Below are 12,988 nucleotides of genomic sequence, written 5' to 3' on the forward strand. Positions count from 1 at the left end.
TGACAGCTCCTCCACAAGCCTAAAAGCTGTACTTCTACACAATGGGAACAAGTATCCATTTCTTCCCTTGGCTCATTCAGTGCATCTTAAGTTCCATATCTTTGATGCTCATCTTGACAATTTCAAGGAGAATATGGGAGCATACTCAGAGGAGCAAGATGAGCGCTTCCACCAAGAAATAATGGACTTTGAACACAGATATCAGGGATCTTACAATGAAAACATGATGGGAGACAACATTTGGGGGCTTAAACGGGAAAGTGACTTGTTGCAGTTAGTTTAATATCTTTATGCATCCTGTGGGCGGCAGTTAGAAGATTACAGAGGTACATAATGGGTCTAAGGACTGGACCCCAAGGTTATGATAGCTGAACTAGTTACATAGGTAATGAACTCCAGGTAGATCTGGTCACAATCATGGCAAGTTACAAAGGTAATGAACCATCTACACTCCTATACATGGTTACAATCATGAACAAATTACAAAAGTAATTAGCCACTGACACGTCCACACCTGGTCACAATTGTAATGAATTATAAATATAAATATTAAGTGGGTCACACCCACACGAGCGCGCGCACACAGGAGAGAGCGCGCGCACACACACACGAGGGTGCAAGCAGACACACGCACACGAGCATACAAACATATACGCACACACATGCACACACACGCATACGCACGCACACACACACACACACACACACACACACACACACACACACACACACACACACACACACACACACACACACACACACACACACACACACACACACACGTGGTAACGCTTTATTTACAGTGAGCAAAGTTAGGGTATTTCTGCACAATGATCTGTAATATACCACTCTGGATAAAATACTTTGCCATTTCTTGAACATTTCTGAGTGAGTTGTCTCTAAATTCATTAATTTGATCACACTCCAGTACATACTGACGCAGGGTGTGACAAAAGTCCATCTGGCAAAGTTTACATTTCGTTTGGTCTACATCTGGTGGTGGTGATTTAACCTGCCAAAGATACTTGTAACCCAGCCGGAGCCGGGCGGTAGTGACATCCAGGAGTCTGCTTATTTTGTTGGATGCACCATAGACATGTGGCTCCTCCTGCATGATAGAATGATGATAGATGGACTGACTTGTGTCAATCTCCCTGAGTCTTAAGTCAATAAAATTCGATTGAAGTTATTTTCGTATTATTGTTCTCAAACTGCTAACTAACAAGCCAAGATTGTAATCTACTCCATCTTTGAAAGCATACAGCTTAGCCAATCCATCAGTTCCATCATGCCTCTAGAGACCAATGTGAGATGGAATCCACATCATGTGCACTCTGGCTCCACTGTCCACAATCTTACCATACCTATGTCTGGCTTCTGACACAAGCATGCCACAATTTATACTTAATGAGTTGAGAGCATTTATGAATGACAGAGAATCAGTTACAATTAAAGTGTCAACCTTAGATACATGGACGCATTTGAGTGCAAGGAATATGGCAAACAGTTCTGTTTGAAGGGTAGAGGCCCAGTTATTGATGCGTGTTCCAATTTCTTTATGAAAGCCATCACTCTGTGTGACAACAGCAGCACTACCAGATGCACCAGTGGACTGGTGAACAGAACCATCAACGTAAATAATTTGTGAAAGAGTGTTCTGTGTGACTAAGTTAACAATACAGCTTAAGGCATCATGTTTGGCTCCAAGACGAAGCTGAGGTTGTGATTTAAGAGTCTTGAGGGAAAATGGAGAAATGGAAGTTTGGAATGGGGTAATATCTCATGGAGCGGGGAAGTGCCTCTGTTGTCTTACTTGACATAGATCATGTAGCTGGTTCATGCGGAGGTCGATTCCAGTTTTTTCGATCCATCTGGAAGGATGTTCACCAGTGCTGAGGAAAGTTTGGAGGGCTTCTGTGCAGTGGTTTAAATGGGCTAGCCTAAGCATATTAACCCCAATGAGGGCATTGCTTTCAGTAACACGATCTCTGATGCTTGGAATATCAAGTTCTTTCCGCATATTTAAAATTTTGGCAGTGCGTGGGCATCCTAAGACCATTCTCATTGCTTCGTTCTGCAATTTTTCCAGCCCTCCTAGTCGACCGGTGTGGGTCGCATCCTAGGACAAAACTGACCTAATTTGCTCGAAATACTCAGCATAACAAGGGGCTTTCTAAATAGTAGTATGTCATTGATGTCGGCTAGGCCTGTATACTTTGTACATGTACTTGAAGTAAATAAAGATAATTTTTTTATTAACACATCGGCCGATTCCCACCAAGGCAGGGTGGCCCTAAAAAGAAAAACTTTCATCATCATTCACTCCATCAGTCTTGCCAGAGGGGTGTTTTACACTACAGTTATACAAGTGCAACAGTAACACCCCTCCTTCAGAGTGTAGACTCTGTACTTCAAATCTCCAGGACTCAAGTCCGGCACTGCCGGTTTCCCTGAATCTCTTCATCAGTGTTACTTTGCTCACACTCCAACAGCACGTCAAGTATTAAAAGCCATTTGTCTCCATTCGCTCCTATCAAATAAGCTCATGCATGCTTGCTGGAAGTCAAAGCCCCTCGCACACAAAACCTCCTTTACCCCCTTCCTCCAACCCTTCCTAGGCCGACCTCTACCCCGCCTTCCCTCCACTACAAAATAAAGATATTATTATTATTATACTATATTTGTAGCAGAGCTGCGTCAGGCTCAGGCCGCCTCGTCCTCCGTAGGTACACTTGTACTGGTGGTAAAGTGTTCCATATAAAAACTTTATCTTGCGTAACCAACACTCTTGTCTGTCCATATACTCAGGGCTGATTCTGAGCCGTACTCTTATGTACGAAAATTTATTTTCTTGTTAACGTAAAATAACTGAGAGCTAAGAATGTATGTTTTCTTGTTAAAGTAAGATAACTGAGAGATAAGAGTGTATATTTTCTTGTTAAAGTAAGATAACTGAGAGCTAAGAATGTATGTTTTCTTGTTAAAGTAAGATAACTGAGAGATAAGAATGTATATTTTCTTGTTAAAGTAAGATAACTGAGAGCTAAGAATGTATATTTTCTTGTTAAAGTAAGATAACTGAGAGCTAAGAGTGTATATTTTCTTGTTAAAGTAAGATAACTGAGAGTTAAGAATGTATATTTCCTTGTTAAAGTAAGATAACTGAGAGCTAAGAATGTATATTTTCTTGTTAAAGTAAGATAACTGAGAGCTAAGAGTGTATATTTTCTTGTTAAAGTAAGATAACTGAGAGCTAAGAATGTATATTTTCTTGTTAAAGTAAGATAACTGAGAGCTAAGAATGTATATTTTCTTGTTAAAGTAAGATAACTGAGAGCTAAGAATGCATATTTCCTTGTAAAAGTAAGATAACTGAGAGCTCAGAATGTATATTTTCTTGTTAAAGTAAGATAACTGAGAGCTAAGAATGTACATTTTCTTGTTAAAGTAAGATAACTGAGAGCTAAGAATGTATATTTTCTTGTTAAAGTAAGATAACTGAGCTAAGAATGTATATTTTCTTGTTAAAGTAAGATAACTGAGAGCTAAGAATGTATATTTTCTTGTTAAAGTAAGATAACTGAGAGCTAAGAATGTATATTTTCTTGTTAAAGTAAGATAACTGAGAGCTAAGAATGTATATTTTCTTGTTAAAGTAAGATAACTGAGAGCTAAGAATGTACATTTACTTGTTAAAGTAAGATAACTGAGTTAAGAATGTATATTTTCTTATTAAAGTAAGATAACTGAGAGCTAAGAATGTATATTTTCTTGTTAAGGTAAGATAACTGAGCTAAGAATGTATATTTTCTTGTTAAAGTAAGATAACTGAGCTAAGAATGTATATTTTCTTGTTAAAGTAAGATAACTGAGCTAAGAATGTATATTTTCTTGTTAAAGTAAGATAACTGAGCTAAGAATGTATATTTTCTTGTTAAAGTAAGATAGCTGAGAGCTAAGAATGTATATTTACTTGTTAAGGTAAGATAACTGAGCTAAGAATGTATATTTTCTTGTTAAAGTAAGATAGCTGAGAGCTAAGAATGTATATTTACTTGTTAAGGTAGGATAGCTGAGAGCTAAGAATGCATATTTACTTGTTAAGATAAGATAGCTGAGAGCTAAGAATGTATATTTACTTGTTAAGGTAGGATAGCTGAGAGCTAAGAATGTATATTTACTTGTTAAGGTAAGATAGCTGAGAGCTAAGAATGTAAGCTTCATTACTCCTTAACGTGGGTATCATCTTAGACGCTCACTGCTGCACAACCTTAATTTTCTCAGTATTTTTCCATAATTATGGGAACTAAAGCTGTATATAATATTTTGTGGTAAAATGCACGAAGTCTTATACTACATAAGTATGATATTCTCAAAATGAAATTCCAATGATTTACAAATAAAAACTAAGCCCAGTTTTTTGTATTATTTACTCCTATACACCGTCTGCTTTTCTCCATATACTTACACCATTACTCCCATATCTTTTCATTCATTAGAAACCTTGCATTATCATTTTATTTACCATTTTTTACTTATTTTATTTTTAAATTTAGAGTGTATAAAAGGCTTTGTACAATTATATTAAAGACCAAATCATAAACGAAAAAAAATGAGCATCACATAATTGCCGGAGACATCAATATGGTTGAGGCAGAAGACTCACAGGTTTACAACACAGAATATATAAATTGTTTAATATTATCACCTGACCACATATGAACAAATATAACAGCTCCTCTAAAACTGGACATAATCAATGACAATACGACTAATCGTTACTAAACATTCCAAGTCACCAACGTTACCAAATCGTCAATCGACACTAATGAAATCTCCTTCAAACTCAACGATAAGGTATTAGTGAAAATTTTTATCATGACATTAAATAACGTTGACTGGCAGAGATAATTCACCAATAAACAGAGCATTCGCCCATATACCCAAGCTTTCCTTAAAAAAAATCAATGTATTGTGTATACCTGAATAAATTTACTTACTTACTTACTTACTTACTAGACAGCCTATGACTGACCAGCAGCATACTTAGATCCATTGAAAAATAGTATGCAATGGCTTAATTCCAAACAACTAGCAAAACAATATACCTAACCCCCTACCAAGACCTAAACAGCTGTATTATGCCAACAGGTTCAAAGAGTTACAAAAAGTCGTGGAGAATACTCTATCCAAGATATAATACTGACTAGACCTAATGAACCTCCCTTCCCAATAACTGGTACAGTAAATAAAAATAATAACTATAGTGACCAGCCTAGCTAGCAAAATCTCATACTCCATTGCCCAGGTTCATGATTACCTCTGACAGTTATCAAGGCTCCTACCGTCTGTCTTCAACTAATTTTACTGATGTAATTTCAATATTAAATGAAATAAAGACGAAAACAGGTAATAAAGCAAATATACCACCCTTCATATATATGAGCGCCGCCTAATTCTATCTCCTGTCACTGCAACTCTCTTTAATAAATCTACTGATACCAATACTTTCAATTATACATTTAAGCTAGCACGGGTTAAGCCAATCCTTAGTAGTTCGTGAGCCAGGCCAACAATTTTGCCAGATCGGTAACAACTGAGGGCAACAAGATGACATTTACATATATGGACAACAAAACTGCATAACAGACTGTTCTGCAGGGTAGCATAGTATCCGTGTAGCCAGAATATGTGTAAGTAAGTAAGTAAGTTTATTCAGGTATACACAAATACAGTTACATAGAATTATCATACATAGCAGCATATGTGGTGTTCTTATTGTCATTGTTCCAGGCTGCAAACACTATTAGCAGCCAATTTTATGGTTGCTAATAAAATTATATTTAAGATAATCAAAATTATATTAAAGATAGTTAACAAGGTTCTAATAAAGGTAAGAAAATATCATATAACATTTTTTACTCTCACTGTGGGCCTTGTTACAAGTCTTGGAAGGTAACAGCTATGTATTATAAAGGGAGATTTTCAGGTGTTTATTTATTTTATGAAAATATTTCAAGCGTATTCATACAAAATTTACCTTGTATAATTATACAGCCTTAGGTTTCTAGTTGCAAAAATTGGAACTTCGAGACTCAAGAGTCCAGCCTACATACACTGATTATTTGGATATCTATAAGTGTTGATCTTTTCACAGCATTATTAACGCTTTGAAAATGTTATGAATATATATAAATATATATATATATATATATATATATATATATATATATATATATATATATATATATATATATATATATGCAATAAGATCACAGTAAACAAGTGATTTCAGAATATGCAAAACAACCACTCTGAAAGAATAGAGAAATTTCAAGGTAATGTGAGTAGTCACGAAAGCGCTTGGAATTTCTCTATTCTTTCAGAGTGGTTGTTTTGCATATATATATATACATATATATATATATATATATATATATATATATATATATATATATATATATTTTTTTTTTTTTTTTTTTTTTTTTTTTCAACAAGTCGGCCGTCTCCCACCGAGGCAGGGTGAGCCAAAAAAGAAAGAAAATCCCCAAAAAGAAAATACTTTCATCATCATTCAACACTTTCACCACACTCACACATTATCACTGTTTTTGCAGAGGTGCTCAGAATACAACAGTTTAGAAGCATACACATATAAAGATACACAACATATCCCTCCAAACTGCCAATATCCCAAACCCCTCCTTTAAAGTGCAGGCATTGTACTTCCCATTTCCAGGACTCAAGTCCGACTATATGAAAATAACCAGTTTCCCTGAATCCCTTCACTAAATATTACCCTGCTCACACTCCAACAGATCATCAGGTCCCAAGTACCATTCGTCTCCATTCACTCCTATCTAACACGCTCACACACGCTTGCTGGAAGTCCAAGCCCCTTGCCCACAAAACCTCCTTTACCCCCTCTCTCCAACCCTTTCGATTACGACCCCTACCCCGCCTTCCTTCCCCTATAGATTTATATGCTTTCCATGTCATTCTACTTTGATCCATTCTCTCTAAATGACCAAACCACCTCAACAACCCCTCTTCTGCCCTCTGACTAATACTTATTAACTCCACACCTTTTCCTAATTTCCACACTCCGAATTTTCTGCATAATATTTACACCACACATTGCCCTTAAACAGGACATCTCCACTGCCTCCAACCGTCTCCTCGCTGCTGCCTTTACCACCCAAGCTTCACTCCCATATAAGAGTGTTGTTACTGCTATACTTTCATACATTCCCTTCTTTTCCTCCATAGATAACGTTTTTTGACTCCACATATACCTCAATGCACCACTCACCTTTTTTCCCTCATCAATTCTATGATTAACCTCATCCTTCATAAATCCATCCGCCGACACGTCAAATCCCAAGTATCTGAAAACATTCACTTCTTCCATACTCCTCCTCCCCAATTTGATATCCAATTTTTCTTTATCTAAATCATTTGATACCCTCATCACCTTACTCGTTTCTATGTTCACTTTCAACTTTCTACCTTTACACACATTCACAAACTCATCCACTAACTTTTGCAATTTTTCTTTAGAATCTCCCATAAGCACAGTATCATCAGCAAAAACTAACTGTGTCAATTCCTATTTTGAATTTAATTCCCCATAATTTAATCCCACCCCTCTCCCAAACACCCTAGCATTTACTTCCTTTACAACCCCATCTATAAATATATTAAACAACCATGGTGACATTACACATCCCTGTCTAAGACCTACTTTTACCGGGAAGTATTCTCCCTCTCTTCTACACACCCTAACCTGAGCCTCACTATCCTCATAAAAACTCTTTACAGCATTTAATAACTTACCACCTATTCCATATACTTGCAACATCTGCCACATTGCTCCTCTATCATATGCCTTTTCTAAATCCATAAATGCAATAAAAACTTCCCTACCTTTATCTAAATACTGTTCACATATATGCTTCAATGTAAACACTTGATCTACACATCCCCTACCCACTCTGAAACCTCCTTGCTCATCTGCAATCCTACAATTCTGTCTTACCTCTAATTCTTTCAATTATAACCCACCGAACACTTTTCCTGGTATACTCAGTAAACTTATTGCTCTATAATTTTTACAGTCTCTTTTGTCCCCATTCGTACCGAATATGTCGTACCGAATATGTAAAACTGGTCAATTAGCAAGAACTCATTTAAAATTAAGTCCTTTCTAAAATTTTCTCTTATACGTTTAAAGATATATATTTTTTATTAATGTTAATGTAAAAAATTTTAATTTTACACCAAAAGAATCTTAAAAAACTTACCTAACCTTATTATAACAAAAGCAATTTATTTTAGCCTAAGCCAGCGAAATATATTTTAGATTTGTTTACAGTAATTTAATGCTAAAGAAACACAGTGGAATATATTTTTTTCGTTAGGCTCAGAATGATTTTGGCGAAATTATTGCATACACAAATTTTCACTTGTCCTATATGGCAAGATGACCCTTGCTATTTAAGCCAAGATGGCAAGTTCTGCCTATTCGGCACGACATATATATACATACATACATATATATATATATATATATATATATATATATATATATATATATATATATATATATATATATATATATATATATATATATATATATATATATATATATATATATATATATATATATATATATATATATATATATATATATATATATATATATATACATATGTCGTGCCGAATATGTAAAACTGGTCAATTAGCAAGAACTCATTTAAAATTAAGTCCTTTCTGAAATTTTCTCTTATACGTTTAAAGATATATTTTTTTCATTAATGTTGATGTAAAAAATTATAATTTTGCTCCAAAAGAATCTTAGAAAACTTACCTAACCTTATTATAACAAGAACAATTTATTTTAGCCTAACCCAAATAAATATATTTTAGATTTGTTTACAATAATTTAATACTAAACAAACAGTGAAATATATTTTTTTTGTTAGGTTCAGAATGATTTTGGCGAAATTATTGCATACACAAATTTTCACTTGTCCTATATGGCAAGATGAGCGTTGCTATTTAAGCCAAGATCGCAAGTTCTGCCTATTCGGCTCGACATATACATATATATATGTATATATATATATATATATATATATATATATATATATATATATATATATATATATATATATATATATATATATACATATGTGGTGCCGAATATGTAAAACTGGTCAGTTAGCAAAAAACTCATTTAAAAATAAGTCCTTTCTAAAATTTTCTCTTACACGTTTAAAGATATATTTTTTTCATTAATGTTAATGTGAAAAAATTTAATTTTGCACCAAAAGAATCTTAGAAAACTTACCTAACCTTATTATAACAAGTGCAATTTATTTTAGCCTAACCCAACTAAATATATTTTAAATACGTTTACAGTAATTTAATACTAAACAAACACAATGAAATATATATTTTTCGTTAGGTTCAGAACGATTTCTGCGAAATTATTGCATACACAAATTTTCACTTGTCCTATATGGCAAGATGAGCGTTGCTATTTAAGCCAAAATCGCAAGTTCTGCCTATTCGGCTCGACATATACATATATATATGTATATGCAATAAGATCACAGTAAACAGGTGATTTCAAAATATGCAAAACAACCACTCTGAAAGAATAGAGAAATTCCAAGCGCTTTCGTGACTACTCACATTATCAAGGAACTATGAAAGTGAAGCATCCAAGGAAGCTATATAAGGGGTCGGCCAGCACCTCACTATCAGATCCCACAACGGTTAAACACGTGACGCGCGGCGAGCCAACTTGGACAGGTCCTTTGCAAAACTCACCCCCAAGCTATTTATTTGTCCAGTGTATTATTAAATTCTACCCAAATTCTATTAATTATAAATGGATCTAATTTATATAAACCAAAGGAAATATTCATATTATTGTCAAAACTGCTTTTTATGAAACAAGATTCAATTATATTCCTGTCGACCATGGACTTGCTTGATACTACTTTCTCAACTTTTTGAAAATCAATTGGATGGTTAAAATCTCTTACATGAATAAATAGAGCATTGGAATCTTGTCCAGTTCTAATGCTATATTTATGTTGTTTTAATCTTAGTTCGAGATTTTTACCAGTTTGACCGTAATTTGTAGTTACCAGTTTGACCGTAATTTGTAGTCCTGAGTTCATAGATGAGGAAATATCCAAAATTTATGAAATAGGTAATGATTTAAAATACCCAAGAAATGTAATTGAATAATCTTTTAAAGTTGCTAGGAACACTTTTTATAATCAAAAAAAAAAAAGGGCAACCAGCCTTATTCAACTAAAAATATGTTGGTTCTCCCTTACCATGAAAACTTGGTTGATATGCCTTCTCTTCTTAAGACTTTTAATATTAAAGTTGTATTCAAAAATCTTGATACAGTAAAAAAACTTTTGATTAAGAATTCCCCCCAAAATGCTGATGGATGTGTCTATAAGATTTCTTGTAAAATTTGCGATAAAGTTTATTACGGTCAAACTGGTAAAAATCTCGACCTGTCCAAGTTGGCTCGCCGCGCGTCACGTGTTTAACCGTTGTGGGATCTGATAGTGAGGTGCTGGCCGACCCCTTATATAGCTTCCTTGGATGCTTCACTTTCATAGTTCCTTGATAATGTGAGTAGTCACGAAAGCGCTTGGAATTTCTCTATTCTTTCAGAGTGGTTGTTTTGCATATATATGTATATGTATATATATATATAATATATATATATATATATATATATATATATATATATATATATATATATATATATATATATATATATATATATATATATATATATATATATACATATATATATACATATATATATATATATATATATATATATATATATATATATATATATCTATATATATATATATATATATATATATTTATATATATATATATATATTTATATATATATATATATATATATATACATATATATAGGAGCGATTGGTGGAATGATGTAAAGAGAGTAGTAAGGGAGAAAAAGTTAGCATATGAGAAGTTTTTACAAAGTAGAAGTGATGCAAGGAGGGAAGAGTATTAGGAGAAAAAGAGAGAGGTTAAGAGAGTGGTGAAGCAATGTAAAAAGAGAGCAAATGAGAGAGTGGGTGAGATGTTATCAACAAATTTTGTTGAAAATAAGAAAAAGTTTTAGAGTGAGATTAACAAGTTAAGGAAGCCTAGAGAACAAATGGATTTGTCACTTAAAAATAGGAGAGGAGAGTTATTAAATGGAGAGTTAGAGGTATTGGGAAGATGGAGGGAATATTTTGAGGAATTGTTAAATGTTGATGAAGATAGGGAAGCTGTGATTTCGTGTATAGGGCAAGGAGGAACAACATCTTGTAGGAGTGAGGAAGAGCCAGTTATGAATGTGGGAGAAGTTCGTGAGGCAGTAGGTAAAATGAAAGGGGGTAAGGCAGCCGGGATAGATAAGATAAAGATATAAATGTTAAAAGCAGGTGGGGATATAGTTTTGGAATGTTTGGTGCAATTATTTAATAAATGTATGGAAGAGGGTAAGGTACCTAGGGATTGGCAGAGAGCATGCATAGTTCCTTTGTTTAAAGGCAAAGGGGACAAAAGAGAGTGCAAAAATTATAGGAGGATAAGTCTGTTGAGTATACCTGGTAAAGTGTATGTTAGAGTTTTTATTGAAAGAATTAAGAGTAAGACGGAGAATAGGATAGCAGATGAACAAGGAGGCTTTAGGAAAGGTAGGGGGTGTGTGGACCAGGTGTTTACAGTGAAACATATAAGTGAACAGTATTTAGATAAGGCTAAAGAGGTCTTTGTGGCATTTATGGATTTGGAAAAGGCGTATGACAGGGTGGATAGGGGGGCAATGTGGCAGATGTTGCAGGTGTATGGTGTAGGAGGTAGGTTACTGAAAGCAGTGAAGAGTTTTTACGAGGATAGTGAGGCTCAAGTTAGAGTACATAGGGAAGAGGGAAATTATTTCCCAGTAAAAGTAGGCCTTAGACAAGGATGTGTGATGTCACTGTGGTTGTTTAATATATTTATAGATGGGGCTGTAAGAGAAGTAAATGCGAGGGTCTTGGCAAGAGGCGTGGAGTTAAAAGATAAAGAATCACACACAAAGTGGGAGTTGTCACAGTTGCTCTTTGCTGATGACACTGTGCTCTTGGGAGATTCTGAAGAGAAGTTGCAGAGATTGGTGGATGAATTTGGTAGGGTGTGCAAAAGAAGAAAATTGAAAGTGAATACAGGAAAGAGTAAGGTTATGAGGATAATAAAAAGATTAGGTGATGAAAAATTGGATATCAGATTGGAGGGAGAGAGTATGGAGGAGGTGAATGTATTCAGATATTTGGGAGTGGACGTGTCAGCGGATGGGTCTATGAATCATAGAATTGATGAGGGGAAAAGGGTGAGTGGTGCACTTAGGAGTCTGTGGAGACAAAGAACTTTGTCCTTGGAGGCAAAGAGGGGAATGTATGAGAGTATAGTTTTACCAACCCTCTTATATGGGTGTGAAGCATGGGTGATGAATGTTGCAGCGAGGAGAAGGCTGGAGGCAGTGGAGATGTCATGTCTGAGGGCAATGTGTGGTGTGAATATAATGCAGAGAATTCATAGTTTGGAAGTTAGGAGGAGGTGCGGGATTACCAAAACTGTTGTCCAGAGGGCTGAGGAAGGGTTCTTGAGGTGGTTCGGACATGTAGAGAGAATGGAGCGAAATAGAGTGACTTCAAGAATGTATCAGTCTGTAGTGGAAGGAAGGCGGGGTAGGGGTCGGTCTATGAAAGGTTGGAGGGAGGGAGTAAAGGAGGTTTTGTGTGCGAGATGCTTGGACTTCCAGCAGGCATGCGTGAGCGTGTTTGATAGGAGTGAATGGAGACAAATGGTTTTTAATACTTGACGTGCTGTTGGAGTGTGAGCAAAGCAACATTTATGAAGGGGTTCAGGGAAACCGGCAGGC

The sequence above is a fragment of the Cherax quadricarinatus genome, chromosome 38 (genome assembly GCF_038502225.1).
Source record: "Cherax quadricarinatus isolate ZL_2023a chromosome 38, ASM3850222v1, whole genome shotgun sequence".
Taxonomy (NCBI): Eukaryota; Metazoa; Arthropoda; class Malacostraca; order Decapoda; family Parastacidae; genus Cherax; species Cherax quadricarinatus.